The sequence below is a fragment of the Balaenoptera borealis genome (assembly GCF_965194805.1).
Source record: "Balaenoptera borealis genome assembly, chromosome: 1".
In the NCBI taxonomy this organism is placed as follows: Eukaryota; Metazoa; Chordata; class Mammalia; order Artiodactyla; family Balaenopteridae; genus Balaenoptera; species Balaenoptera borealis.
This window is the reverse complement of record NC_138860.1, coordinates 159,094,459-159,109,520: the sequence shown is the minus strand read 5'-3', so window position 1 is coordinate 159,109,520 and position 15,062 is coordinate 159,094,459.

Here is a 15,062-nt window from a genome sequence, read left to right as displayed (position 1 = left end):
AAACAGAACAAAACAAAAAAGTCAGACTCATAAAAAACAGTAGAAAAGTGGTTGTGAGCAGCTGGGGGGAGGGGAAGGAGAAAGACATGAGGAAGAAGAGGGTGAAGGACTGGAAGAGCAAAGAGGGCCAGTGGCTGGAGATGCCTGTGTAATGAAGAACAGGTGGATGGGACCTGTGCAGTACATGTGGTGGGAGAGTGGAACTGTGGTCAGAGGGTGGGATGTCCGAGTTGTGATTTTTAGAGCTGAAGCCATTGTAGTTGTGGCAGGTGGGGACGTGGGAAGTGGTGAATGATTGAGCAGATGAATGAGTGAATATACGTATGTGTTCACCTGAGCCATTTTCTTTCTCCAGTTAGCCCAACAGCCTGTCTTTTTTTTTTTTTTTTAATCCTTTAGTTCTCAATAACCTGACCCCAAACCCCTCAACTTTTTCAGTCTTTCTTCATGTTTCAGCTCAAATTGTCCCTTCCACCAAGAAGCCTTCCCTGATTCCTACTCCAGGAGCGGTATTTGTGAGAATTAAACACCCTCTGAGGTAGAGAGACACCCTACACCATAATCTCCTCGTCTGTGTTCCTATATGTTCCCCACCCTCGTTGAAACCCCATGGCAGGCACTCGTTCTAATTATTATAAGTAATCATAAATGGCAGCTCATATCCACTGAGTGCTTATGTGTTGAGCTCTGTGCTGAGCTGTACCATACATTTCCCTACCTTATCCCCATTTCACAATAGGTTTTTGGGTGTGATGACACCCTCTTTATCAGATGAAGAAGTTAATACTACAAGAGGGAAAGTGCCTTGCCCAGGGTTGTGTTACCACAAGTAGTGGTTTTGCTTGTCTTTGCATCTCTACTCCCAGAGCAGAGAGGGCTGATGGGTGAACCACCCAGGTGTTCTGCCTGGTTCTCTCATCCTGCCCAATTCCAGCTGCCTGAGTCACACCTGACCCTCAGCACAGGGCCCATATGGCCCTCAACTTCCACAGAAGCACAGAACTAAGTATAGAAGGACTCTCTGCAGTGAGCTAGTCCAGCTGCCCTGTTCATGCTGAGACCCCTGTTATGGATTGAATATTTGTGTGCCTCCCCCACCAATTCGTATGTTGAAGCCCTAACCCCCCAAGGTGATGATATTTGAAGATGAGGCCTTTGGGAGGTAATTAGGGTTAGATGAGGTCATGAGGGTGGGGTCCTCATGATGGAATTAGTGCCCTGATGAGAAGAGACACAAGAATCCGAGCTCTATCTCCCTCCCCCACACCCCCTCCCTGCACATGCACTAAGGAAAGGACATCTGAGAACACAGTGAGAAGGTCACCATCTGCAAATCAGGAAAGGAGGGCTCACCAGAAACCAAATTGACTGGCACATTGATCTTTGACTTCTCAGCCTCCAGAACAGTGATAAATAAATGTCTATCATTTAAGCCACTCAGTGGTATTTTTTTCTGGCAGCTTGAGCAGACAAATACAGTCCCTCTTCCTTATCCTCTCAAAGTGCTCACACCTCCTTTCCCCTTGTGCCAGGGAGCTTACTACTTCCCTGAGGCAGCCATCCATCTTGGAAGAGCTCTGCCTGTGGGCAAGTTCCTCCATCTTCAGGGAGGAAATCTGCCCATCAAGGCATCCACACAACAATCCAAGCTCTGTCTCTGGACCCCCACAGAACAAGGCCATTCACTCTTCCCCAGTACCCCTTCAGATATTTGCAGGCAGAGACCTTGACCATCCCATCCATTTTACGTTTCCACAGGGACAGAGGCCATGTCTGTCTTGTTTACTTGCATGTCCTCACACCTTACACAATGCTTGCCCCAGAAGAAAAGCCTGTCACATATTTGTTAGTTGAATGATCAAAACTACTTTTCTCCTGGTTAAGCATTTCCAGTTCCTTTAACTGTACCTCCAAGAACTTGGTTTCAAGCCTTTTCTCCATTCTCTTTCCCCACCATGCTTCTATGCTCATTTTTCAGAAACTGAATTTTTGTTTCTATCAAAGAATGGGGTGTTGATTCTTGCAGCTTGACAAATTGTCAAACATTCCTCCTACATCTTCCCTCTTGCTGTACTCCTCTACCTTCTTTATCTTTCCACATTACAGACTCCTCAAATGTTGTAAAAAGCAGGGAAAAGGAAAAGAAGAGCTGACACTTGTTTATGTTCCCTAATGCTACCCCTAAAGTGCTCCATGCTGTTCAGAGGAGTCTAACCTAAGATAGGAGGAGAGGCAGGCAGTGTGGGTGTTCAGGACCAGAGCTCTAGAACCCAGAAGGACAGATTGCAAATCTCAGCTCCACCACTCCAGAGCTGTGTGACCGGGCAGGTAGAAACCTGTCTGAGCCTGGGATTCATCACTGGCAAATACCACCTCCCTCCTGCTTCCACCTCAGGGCAAGAGTAAATGAGAAAACATCGATCGCTGAGACAATGCCCTTAGCAGGGCGCCAACACATGGTGTCCAGAATATTGACGATAGTGAAGGAGAAGTGAGGGAGACAGTGGGTCCTGCAGTAGAAGGATGATGGCGTCTCAGTCGGAAGGAGCTAGATTCAAATTCCAGCTCATTCACTGACTAGCTGGTCTCCTTGGACAAGCAACTTTGCTTCTCTGAGTTTCAGTGTCCTCATCTGCAAAAATGGAGATGCAAGGTGGATGGGAGGACTCATTGGGTGGCATGAAAGTCCCCAGCATGGCGAAAGATCCTCAGCAGATGTTTGTTCTTCGTCCTTTCCCATGTGGTATGAGCTCCTGTATCTCCCTCTCAAGGAGTCATTCAGGAGGGAGGCCTGATTCCCTTGAATAGACAGGGGGCTACACCACCTTGGAGGAAAAAGCGCAGGCTCTCTGGGCTGTCACAGGGAAGGCATGTGTCCTTTCCAGCACGAGACCAATCCCCACGTGTGCTCCAGCACCCCTTTTCCCGTTGCTTCCCACCATCTACTCCCTCACAGCAGTGTTATTCTGGACCGACTGAACTTGCCGCTGAACAGAAGCACGTAGTACATACTTGAATATTTATTGAGTGAATAAATGAATGTGAGAGAATAAAGCTCAGTCTTTTTTTTTTTTTTTAACTGGTAGACCTGAGTCACTAATCATCTTGCATTTGTAAATATTTTTAAATTACAAAAGAAATATATGTTGCTTCTAGAAAAATAATTAGAAAATACAGCTGATCAAAAAGAAAAAAATAACAACCCCATGCAATCCTACTGTCCAGCCGTACCCACCGGTGTTGATAACTTGCCATATCGAGCCTTCCAGGCGTTCTTCTAAGCAATCGCATTTCAACATCAATTGTTTGGGGAATTTCATATTGTTTGAGAACAGATCTTATTTTTCTTTTCACTTTGTAAGATTGTGGATGTCTCTCCATGTCATTGCAAATTCTTCTAAGACACCTTTAGCTTTTACTATTTGTGTGGTGTTGCATTGTATGAATATTCCATAGGCAAATCTTTTATCATTTAAGAAGCAAACATTAAAAAAATCCCTCTCGATACTTGTATCTCTAGCTCTGTCCCCCAGTATTTGATATGGCTCTCAGCAAGGCCAGAAGGGCACTAGCATTGATGGATGCCGTGTGTCACTTTACACACAAGCCCCTCTTTGACCTACCCTGCAGGTGCTGAGCGCTGGGCGGTGTGTGTGGTGGCGGAAAGCAGGGCTCTGATGTCAGGCTGCCTGTTAGGGAAACTCTTCAGTTTCCCCATTTGTAAAATGGGGATAAGAATACCTTTTTATGAACTTGCCAAGAAGATGATATGAGTTAGTATATGAAAAGTGCCGGGGGCTCCCCTGGGGCTCCCCTGGGGCTTCCCTGGTGGCACAGTGGTTGAGAATCTGCCTGCCAATGCAGGGGACACGGGTTCGAGCCCTGGTCTGGGAGGATCCCACATGCCGCGGAGCAACTAGGCCCGTGAGCCACAATTACTGAGTCTGCTCGTCTGGAGCCTGTGCTCAGCAACAAGAGAGGCTGCGATAGTGAGAGGCCCGTGCACCGCGATGAAGAGCGGCCCCCGTTCGCCGCAACTGGAGAAAGCCCTCGCACAGGAACTAAGACCCAACACAGCCATAAAATAAATAAATAAATAAATGAAATTAAAAAAAAAAAAAAAAAAAGGTGCCGAGCACAGAGAAGGCCTGGCACGTAGTATGTAATCAACAAATGGCAGCTATTATTACTAATATTGTAAGGAAGTCATGTTTAGCTCCAATTTGTAGATGAGGAATCACCTAACAAATAGCTGGAATGACTTGCCCATTGACACAAGTTTAAGAGAGTCTAAACTCTGGCTCCGAAGGGAACTAGAATTTGTTTAGCATCTGTAAGGAACCACACACTACAGTGGGCGTTTTGCATAATTTTGGATAATGTCACCTTGCACCATTTAGGGTCCAGCAAATATGGCATATAGAATATTCTAAATCATACTATCGCATGGATATTGTTGTCCTTGTTTGGTGGAAGGAAACTTGAGACCTACAGAGGTTGAGGGACTTACCCAAGTTCACACAGTGAGCAAATGGCAGGGCTGGGATTGGAACCCTTAACTGCCGTACTTGCCGGTCTCTCAAGCAAGTCTCAGAAGTGGCTTGCTCAAGGTGTCACCATAGTTTTTACTCTGCCATACTACCTCCCCAAATAGTCTTGTGGAATTTTCCAGGAATCTGGGGCTGGAAGTGACCTCTGTGGTCATTAGACACTTGAGGAAGATGACCAGGACAGCAATATCCTGACTGTCAAAAGATCACACTCAGGGACCCAGAAGGCCAAGGAGGTGAAATACGAGAATCCCAGGCTGGAGATCAGAAGTCTCTCTCAGCAGCATCCCCTCCCCCCCGCCCTGCGTGGCCCTTCCGTCTCCCTTTAGCCCGGCAGGAAGGGGCCGTTGCTGTTTGCTTCAGGAAGAGCTCACACAAAGAGACAATGCCACACCTTACCCTGGCCCCTCATTTTCCCTCTGCTCCAAATAGTGAAAGTAGGAGTAATAATAATGATCATGATAACACTTATCGAGTTTATTATTTATCATGTGCTAAGGGCTTTTCACATGTTCCCTCCCCCCAAAGCTAATCTTCACAATAGCCTCTAAGTTGTGGGCTGTCATCATTCCTGTTTGACAGAGGAGGAAACTGAGGCCCAGAATGAGCGAGTAGTTTGCTTTAAGTAGTTCGCCTCTGCAGTGAAGGGGCCTTGGCTGGACCCCAAGTCTGTCTGATTGCAGAGCCCTTGATCTTAGTCAGTATCCTGGACGCAAAGTCAACATTGGTACTGGGGACACTGTGGCAAAGGGACGCCACCGCTTCACCAGTGTAGCTGGAGAAAAGAAGAATATGGAAGTAGCCCCTGAGATGGGGGTCTGAGTTATGGCTTGTCCCTGGTTTCCTGTATGACCTTGGGCAGATGACTTAGCCTCTCTGTGCCTTGAGAGACCTCAGGAAAGCAGGGGTGAGGCTAAGAGGCCCCACGGCCACCTCTGGGCTGTGTGACGATGACAGGAGAAGGAAAGCAGGCACAGGAGAGTGCCTCCAAGGGCCGAGTGAGTGATCAGGCCCCGCCTGGGCCCCACTGCCAGCTCTTCGACCTCCACTCGCTGTTAAGAGGATTTAAGTTTACTTCTACCTGAAATTAAGTTGTAATTGTCATTGTAAAACAATGCTGGTTGGGGAAAAAAAAGAACATATGAAATATTTCTTAAAAAATAAAAAGAGCACCTGGGTTTGGGTCAGAAGGTCTGTGTTTTGGCCTGGACCTCTCATTACCAAGGGTGTGGAGTGAGGTCCAGTCTTTCCCCAGCTGGAGCTGGGCCCCGGGTCCAGTTCCATCTCCTCTCTGGCCTCGGTCTCGCAATCTGTGAAATGAGGGCGTTTTTCACATAGCGTCTGACACGCTCGCCCTGGCGCGCTCCTGTGGGGCCCACCTCAGTTCTTGTCCTGATGCCTCTCTCGGCCCACCTTGCTGTCTGGGCAGGTGGTGGAAGGGCCTGGGCCGCCAGGTCCTGGCCTCGGCGGGGAGGCAAGGGATGGGGGCTCAGGTGGGCAGAGGAAAGGAGAGGGGCACAGTGCCATGAGACAGACCGCGCCTGGCTTGGCCCCTGCATCCCCCCTGAGTGGTGTGGAGGGCCTGGCCTGAGATCAGAGGTCCACCCGCGTCAGCCCCGGCCCAGCCCTCGCGTCAGGAGGCGCCTTCTCAGCGCAGAACAATGCGAGCTCTTTGAAGGGCTGGGCAGCAGGGGATGGGTGTTTCTCCAAACACAGGGCCTCCTTTGCAAAACAGGCTTTGATTCCCAGGCCCGGAGGCCCCAGGTGCCTGTTGGGCGGCAGGCGGGGGCTGGGGGCTTTGTTTGGCAGGAAGAGGGGCCTTGGAAACTCAGGAACAAAGCCCGGGACAGAGCTGGCTGGGGCTGCAGACCGGCTGGGCAGATAGGTCAGGGCTGGGATGCCAGTGGGGGAAGTGGTCCGTATGTCTCGGGCCAGCCCCTTTTCAGCCCGGCTCACCCAGGGTATTTCTGGCCTCCTCTCACGGTGGGTCCAGCTCTCTCACGTATACAGCAGGTGCTGTTGGACCTCCAGGCTCTCATGGTGGTCCAGTGGTTCCCAAAATATCTGTTTAGGAATGAAGTGGGTAAAATGTGGAGTCCAGGACACAGAATTCAAGAGGAGGAGAGGAAAAAGCGCTAACTCAGAGTCTACTGGCCTGCACTCAAGGACCTAGGTCACCTAGGCCAGACACTGTGCTGCGTACGTGACATGGATGTGTCTCTGAGTTAATCCTCATTTTCTCACTTGACAATGACCTATAAGGCCCCACAGGACCTCTCTGAACTCACCTCCTGTCACTCTCCCTCCCCATCGCTTGCTCCACTCCAGCTACCCTGGCCTCCTTTCCAGAACACACCAGGCATGCTCTGGCCTTAACATCTCCACACTGACGCGTCCCTCTGCCCAGAAGGCTCTGGCGTGGCTGACCCCTCACTCCTTCACGCCATGGCGCCCAGTGAGACCGACCTTCCCCCGACCACTCTGCAGGCCGTGCCTGCAAGCCCCCTGAGCTTTCATCCCCCTTAGCCCACTTTTTTCCCTCTTAACATAATACACAGTTACTTATTTATTGTGCTGGTTATTGACTTTCTGTCTCTCAACTGGAACGTTAAGCTACACTGAGTCAGGCACTTTTGTCAGTTTTATCCACTCATGGACCCCCTGCACCTCCAACGGAGCCTAGTACATAGTTGGCACTTGCAAAGTGAATTTTATGTCAACTTGGCTAGGCCATGGTGTACAGTTGTTTGGTCAAACGCACATCTAGGTGTTGCTGTGAAGGTGTCTGTAGATATGATTCATATTTTCAGTCAGTTGAGTCTAAGTAAAGCCGATTATGCTTCATAATGAGTGGATGGGCCCCATCCAATCAGTTAATGGCCTTAAGAGCAAAGACTGAGGTTTCCCGAAGCAGTAATTCTCCTCAAGACTGTCACATAGAAACGCTGCCTGAGTTTCCCGCCTGCCGTCCTGCAAAATTTGGACTCAAGACCTCAATGTCAATGCTTACCTGAATTTTCAGACTTCTAGCCTGCCCTACAGATTTCAGATTTGCCAGCCCGTTAAAAGAAGGGGAATTTGCCAATATCTGAAAAGCTATCTCTCTCTCTCTGTCTCAAACCTGTTGGTTCTGTTTCTCTGTAGAACCCTGACTGATAAAGAGCTCAAGAAATACTAGAGTTGAACTATACGAAATGGCTGTTTTTGTAAGAAAATGATTAAACATCAGCAATTTCAAATTGTTCAACCTATTATTGTTGAATGAATAAAAGAATGAATTGTAAAGCAATCGTGAGGCAGGTGTTATCTTACGATAGGGAAACCAAGGCTCCCAGAGATAAAGCTGCTTGCTTAGAAAGGCACAGTGACTAAGTGACTAAGCAGCAGGGCTGGGATTTAAACCTCAGGCTGATTCCAAGGCCAGTGGCTCCTAACAAACGCAGCAGCGTCTGCCTTCTTTAACCCACCAGCCAACCACGGGGCTGGAGTTCCCAAGCGGGGTGCATCACCTTTTGGACCTCGGTCTGAGAGGTCAAAGAGTGGCCGGGGGTCTGGATGAGTTTAAATGCCCCCCAGCTGCAAGCTCTGTAGTGGCCGTGAACGTGGCTCTGCCAGCCTTGGGGCTGCTGGCGGCCTTCCTTGGTCCCAGGGTCTTTCCGTAGCTGCTGGTGGCCCACTTGGCCCCCATCTCTAAGGGAAAGTCTGAAGGGAAACTGACAGAAGGGAATCATCCACGTCTCGCCAAAGATGGAGGTGCCCTGGAAAGGAGGCAGCATGGAGTGCTGGAGTGTGGTGGTGAAGGGAACCTTGGGGCCAGAGGATCTGGGTCTAAGACTTGGCAGCCAGAGGACTCTGGCCAACTTACTTCATGTCTCCGAGTCTCAGGCTCCCCATAGATAAAGTGGGATAATCATGCTTTACTCCTGGTACAATTTCAAAAACAAGATGAAATAATACATGCAAAACGCTTAGAATCCTGAGTGCTCAGTAAATAGTAGTTACTATTATTACTTTCAGCAAATAATATCAGTACAAATCTTAGTTATTGCTGGAGGCAAAGAAGGGAAGTCAACAACATTTACCTTGGGGCCCTGATTACGTCCCTTTGTCCCCTCCAGGATTCCCTCCCCCTTGGAAGAGGATCTATTTGCGGTAATTTAGTGCAGCCTTGCTCTGGTGAGTTTATACCGTCCAGGTGTTACCCTCAGGGGGTATTCCTTGTTTAGACCTGAGCTTTCATTCTTGCCCAGATTCTTGTCGGTCTGCTGTTAAAAAAAAACAAAAACAAAAAGCATGAGTATTTCAGGCTCCTGTAAATGACACCTCACAGCAGATAATTAGAGTACTTCACATTTTTCACATAAACTGGTGTTTCTGTTAAAACTGTAAGGGAGGCATGACAGTGACACGTATTATAATCCTGATTTTAAACAGATGGGGGAACTCAGGTCCAGAGAGGAGACACAGCTTGTCCTAAGTCTTCAGTGGTAGAGCTGGCTATAAGCTCCCTACGTGCTCCACTCTGTCCTGTGCTGTGAAGGTGGGCTTGCTCCGGGGCAGTGTGGACTCCAAAGTGAGGGCAAGACAGTTCTCTGGGCTGCAGGAAGAACTTCTCTTTATATGCATTTTTTTTCATAAAAAAAAGTCATTAAGCTTTACTGCTATTTAATATAGAGGAAAACAAATACAATATTTCAAAATAAAATGCACACATATTTGAAACAGCATGCTTAGATTATTTTTAACCAGTAATGGTATGAGATCAAAGAGGTTTGGAGACCACAGCTCTGGGCAACCATCCTGAACTTTACCTTTCAGGATGACTTCCTTCCTGCTCTGGGGCTCAGCTCAGGCTGGGTCCCTGCAGGGGACCAACAGGGACCAATAGCATCATCTCTCAGACGCTGGTGCATCCTCAGCTTGGTCAGAGCTGTCTGCTCTCCCCAGCTCCCGGAATGTCTGGCTCCCGCTGGCCCAGGAGGTTATCAGTTCTGGAGCCTTCAACAGCCTTTCCTGTTATCAGAGCCCAAGTGTGTAAGACGGAGTCTGAATCTCGTGCCCCTTTCCATCCTGCTGGGTTACAGTCTGTCCTTGGAGTGAGAGTAAACAGAGGAGGTGACAGTGTCAATAAATGTCTCCCGTGTGGCCTTGGCGAGCACACATGCCTTTCCACTAAGGGACACAGGTAGACTTGTGCTCGTGGCCCTTCCTATGATACACACAAGAATAAATATTAAGAAGACTGGAAATAGTAACAAAAATAATAGAACAAAAAGGAAAAGAATGTCTCTTTATGAACTCTGGAAGAGGTCTTAAAAAGCAAGTTCCGGGTAATACAAAGTCCAGCTTCTTGAACCTTATCACACTTCAGGTGACGAGTAGCAGATTTGCGTCAAGAGGCAAAGTCACCCCAGTAAGTACGAATTTCCTAGCCACTTACAAATATGTAACGAACATGTGTCGGTTAACCCACTGATGAATGAGCGAACCAGTAAGATGGTACCACTGGCTCAAAGGAGAATTAAGAGAACCTTACATATATAGGTTATAAGAATGTTGATCTATTTAAAAATATTTACATAATTGGTTTACCCATGGGGCAATCATCAATGCATTGCACTGGATGCAATTCATTTGCATTTCCATGGAAAAGAATAATTTGCCTTATTATCAATTTTCCACTACTTAGAGAGTTGTAGACTATCTCAAGGATAATAAAATGTGACAACAACCTGGAAGACGACTGTAGACAAGACACCCAGTAATCTTTTCTGCCCATGTCAAAGTCTTTCTAACAGCTTTCCCCGACACTGGAAAAATAAGTTTGGCACATACTTCCAAAGAACTTTATGAAAAACTTGATTCTATTTGAATCAGATTGGGAGATGAATCATTGCAGAGTTCCATCCTTTTCTCCATATAGATGATTCCAGAGAGGGCAGCATGCTGGCAAGCTAGGAAGCGGGAGATCTGGGCCCGGTCCAACCTCACCACTCTGTCATCGGGTGGCCTTGGGCCATTCTCTTCTCCCTGAGCCCATGACTTCTGACTTACAAAGTGGAACCAATAACATGACACTGCAGAAGGCAAAGAACTCGCACCAGGCCTGGCACAGACTGGGAACTCAGGACATGGGGGCTTCTTCCCCACTTCTTAAAACTATCCCCAAAGGCAACTCAAGGCATGTCAGTCTTTTCCAGTTGCAGAGGCTGCCCATTTCAGTCACATGCCACCCTTACAGTGCCCACCTCAAGTGGATGGAGTTTTGTCTGTGGAGACTTCCAAAGGCACCGGGCAAGCCTTGTGGCCAAGACCTTCTTTGGAGGAAAATAGAATCTGGCCCCAGGGTGTCACCAAAGGGCAGGTGTCTGGGGCTGTAGGGAGGGAGGGAAGTCAGTGAGTCAAGTGCAGAGCTCAGAAGAGATGTTGGTTGAGAGGAAGATTTGGTTCCTACCTTTGGGGGGTTGGTCAGAGACATCTTTGAAAACCCTAAACCCTCTCCCCAGAAATATACATGTGTGTAGGCTGAGAGACTGCAGCAAGCTCTTCCCTAGAGGTGCAGGGCTTGGAACGGGGCACCTTCTGCACCCCCTTCCCCTCCCCACATGAGTGTCTCCAGCTTCAGAGGACCTGGGGGCCAGCTTCCCAGGAGATGGAAGCCCCAAGGTGAGAGGTGGCAGATCAAGTTCCTTCCCTGTCACCCAAGTGATGGGGCCAGATGAGCTGCTGTGGCCTAGATGGGGCTCAGGTCTCCTAGAGCCTTGGCTCTCTTGTCCAGGGGGGCTGCCCTAAGTCTCCATCACCCCAGTCATTGGGTCCACACAGCCGAGGACCAGTGTGGAGCAGAGGTGGTGGTGGGAGGACTTCCAAAGGGAAGCATGGGGCCTTGAGCTTCTCCCTCCCCAGTTCATGGGCCCCCAGGGAAGGTAAAGAATGTGGGCTCTGGAGTCAGTTTAAGATTTGTGTCAACCATGGAGGTGCACCACTCAGCTCTCCCTTCAAAAGAGAACTTGCTAGCCAGCTGTGAATGAGTTTCCTAGGGCTGCCATAACAAAGTACCACAGACTGAGTGGCTTAAAAAACAGTAATTTATTTTTTCATAGTTCTGGAATCTAGAAGTCTGAAATCAAGGAATCAGCAGGACCATGCTGCTCTGAATGTGCGAGGGAAGGATCTGTTCCATGCCCCTCTCCTAGCTTCCTGTAGCCTCAGGCATTCCTTGGCTTGTGGTTGCATTACTCCATCCTCCGTCTTCATGTGGTGCTCTTCTTGTGTGCCTCTGTCTTCGTATGGCCTTCTTCTTAGAAGGACACTAATGATACTGGATTAGGGGCCCACCCTACTCCAATGTGACCTCTTAGCTAATTACATCTGCAACAACACTATTTCCAAATAAGGTCACATTCAGGGGGTTAGGACTTCAACATATCTCTATTAGGGGGTTCAGAGACATAGTTCAACCAGCTACCAGGAGTGCAGTTAGTGGACCCCCTCTTGCTGCAACACTTTTGGGGAGCCACGCTTTCCCCAGGCAGCTCTCAACCAGTGGGAAGAGGCTTTATCAGATCTGCATCACAATCAGAAGGCCTAATCCTCTTCTTCTCCCTTTATCTTTCATAGACATTGTCTCCCATTAAGTATTTTGTACTCCTTACTCCATCACGGTGTGTGCTTCCTGAAGGACCAAACCTGGCACAGGAGGTAAGATGGATTTATTTACTGGGTCGCTTGCTGCCCAGCTGTCAATGAAGACCCCGTCCCCAAGAGTACGTGAGGCACGATAGTCCCTGGTACAAGATGGCAGCTCAGTTGCTAAAACTTTCATTGGTAATGACTTGGGAGAATGTTCCAGTGGAGGGAACATCCTGGCCATGCAATGATGTGGGTGTTTGTTTGAAAAGCGCAGGGGACAATTCATATAAAGACAATGGAATTAATTGGTTGTATTAAGTTACATAAGTTATATTGACCCTTCAGAGAGATCATGAAAAGTGGAGGGCACTTAAAAAACAAAAACAAAGTGTGAAGACGCTTTTGGGTGGTTTACAAATGAGCCTTTATTTCCTGCAGATGGAGAGCAGAAAAAGTTTATGATCCAAATCAGGATTGAATAGTGTGGAGTTTCAAAGATGAAGAATGCTCAGCTGAGGCAAGTCTCTATGCTAAGTTCAGGGGCCTGGCTGGGAAAAACTGGGGCCTGACACATGGAATGGGGACACCTGGGATGGGGACACCTGTATATTTTGGCTCCCCAGACTCTGCACTATCAGAGCATGCAGAGGTGGCCCACTCCTCTCTAATAAGAGATAGCACTCCCCTCATGCAGGAAGACACTGAAGATGCTTCTCCCCCACCCGGCAATAGGGGTCTTCTCCAGAGTCTGCCCCCATCTCCTTTCCTGGCTGCCAGGCTGATAATCAGAACTAAGTTGCATCATGACCCAGCCAGAGTCTTACATTGGAGGAAAGGGACTATACTCCAAAAGAACTCTAAGAATTATACAGTAGACTGTATTTTAAGGGTGCTGGATCAAGGGATCCAGAACAGACGACTGGGAAAGGGGAGTTTATTTACTTGGGGATATGGGATTTAACCCTCTGGCAAGGATCTGAGGGGACAGTGGGAACTTGTTGCTTGGGAGGCTCCTAGAAACTTGGAGAATATGGTGGTGTATGCCAAGCAAAGTTGAAATGCCTGAGTTGCCATGGCAAATGGAGGAGAAAGGGATTAAAAGTGTCAGGGAAGCAGATGTGCTAGAATGAATATATTATGTGAGGTCAGAAGACCCATCAGAGGATGATAGTCCTTAGGAAGGCTCAGAGAAGACATTACTCACCAAGTTCATCGGGTGTGTGTTGGTGAGAGGGCACCAGTGTCACTAAGCTCAATGGTGGTTCTCTCCTTTTTAAGAGGAGGTGATAGTAGAAGATGACTGTCATAGAGCTTGGCCTCTTGGTAGCAATGGGGATTATGGCTCCTACAAAAACCAGGAGGTCACAATTATTGTTAAACTGGCAAAGTTAAGGTGGCAGCCAATGGAGCTTGACCTGCAGAGAACTGTAGAGATGGTTAATAGAATAAGTTGCCCTACAGGCAAAATAGATGGGTAATCAGTGAGGGTATCATCAAAAGAAAGCAAGAATGTTTAAGCAGCAGGTTTAGGGTGGTTGCCCCATAAAATGTCACAATCCCTTGCCCAATTCTTGGATGTGATCCAGATTTTAGATCCTTGTGTTAGTAGAAGGGAGAACCTGTTGAACTGAAGAAGTGGCTGTGTCTCCAGGAGGAAAGACTGTGCTATATCACAGCAAGCACATCCTCTAAGGATCTTCCCAGTCATTCCCCAAAGAGATTGATGGCCATTTACTCAGAGTCTGTTTACTGTGGAAATGGGAATACCCGGATATTTCCAGGACTATTGGACCCAGAGTCTGAGTTGACATTGATACCCAGAAACCTGAAGTGTCATTATGGACCTACATATGAGGGCCAAGTAATAATGGAGTCCTGTCCAGGGTCCAGCTTACAGTAGACCCACTGGGATGTGAGACCACTAAGCACTCATTTCTCTGATCTCTGAATGTATTATTGGGGTTGACATACTTGACAGATAGAGTAATCCTTACATTGGGTCCTTGACCTGTGGGGTAAGAGCTACCATAGTGGAGAAGGCCAAGTAGAAGCCCCTGAATCTGTCCTCCTTTCTCTCTTTCCCTCTCCACTCTCTGTTCTCCACACTCCACTCTCCACCAAGATAGTAAATGAAAACCAGTATTGTATCCTAGGGGAGGTGGCAGATATTAGTGCTATCAGTGAGGATCTCAAGATTTAGGGGTGGTGGTCCCTATCATATCTCTGTTTCATTTACCAGTCTGGTCCTTACAGAAACCGGATGTATCCTAGAGTGTGACTGTAGACAACTGGAAGTTCTACTCAATAGTAGCCCCAAATGCAGCTGCCATGCTCATCTAGGGTCTTTGCTAGAGCAGATTAAGATGACTTCAGGTTCATGGTGTGCTGCTATTGACTTGGTAAATGTGTTATTTTCTATCCCCATCAGGAAAGAAGATCAGAAACAGGTCACATTCACGTGGGATAGACAAGAATATACATTCGTAGTTTTATCCCAGGGCCATGTTAATTCTTTTGCTCCTTGTCACAATATAGTCCAAAGAGTTGTAGACCACCTGGACATCCTGCAGAACATCACAGGAACCCGTGACATTGATGACATTATTGTAACCGGGAGGATGAGCAAGAGGTGGCTAGCATGCTGGAGGCTTTGATAAGACACGTGTGCTATAGCGAGTGGGAGATAAGCCTTGAGAAGATTCATGAATGGCTGCATTTTGCTTTTGCCACCATGAAGGAAGCACAGTGCCAGTTAGAATTTTTAGGTTCTGGAGGCACACGTTCCATGTCTAGGGAATACTGCTCCAGTCCATATACATGGTGACAGGAAAGGCTCCCAGGTTTGAGTGGGGCCCAGAGCTGGAAAGGGCTATGCAGCAA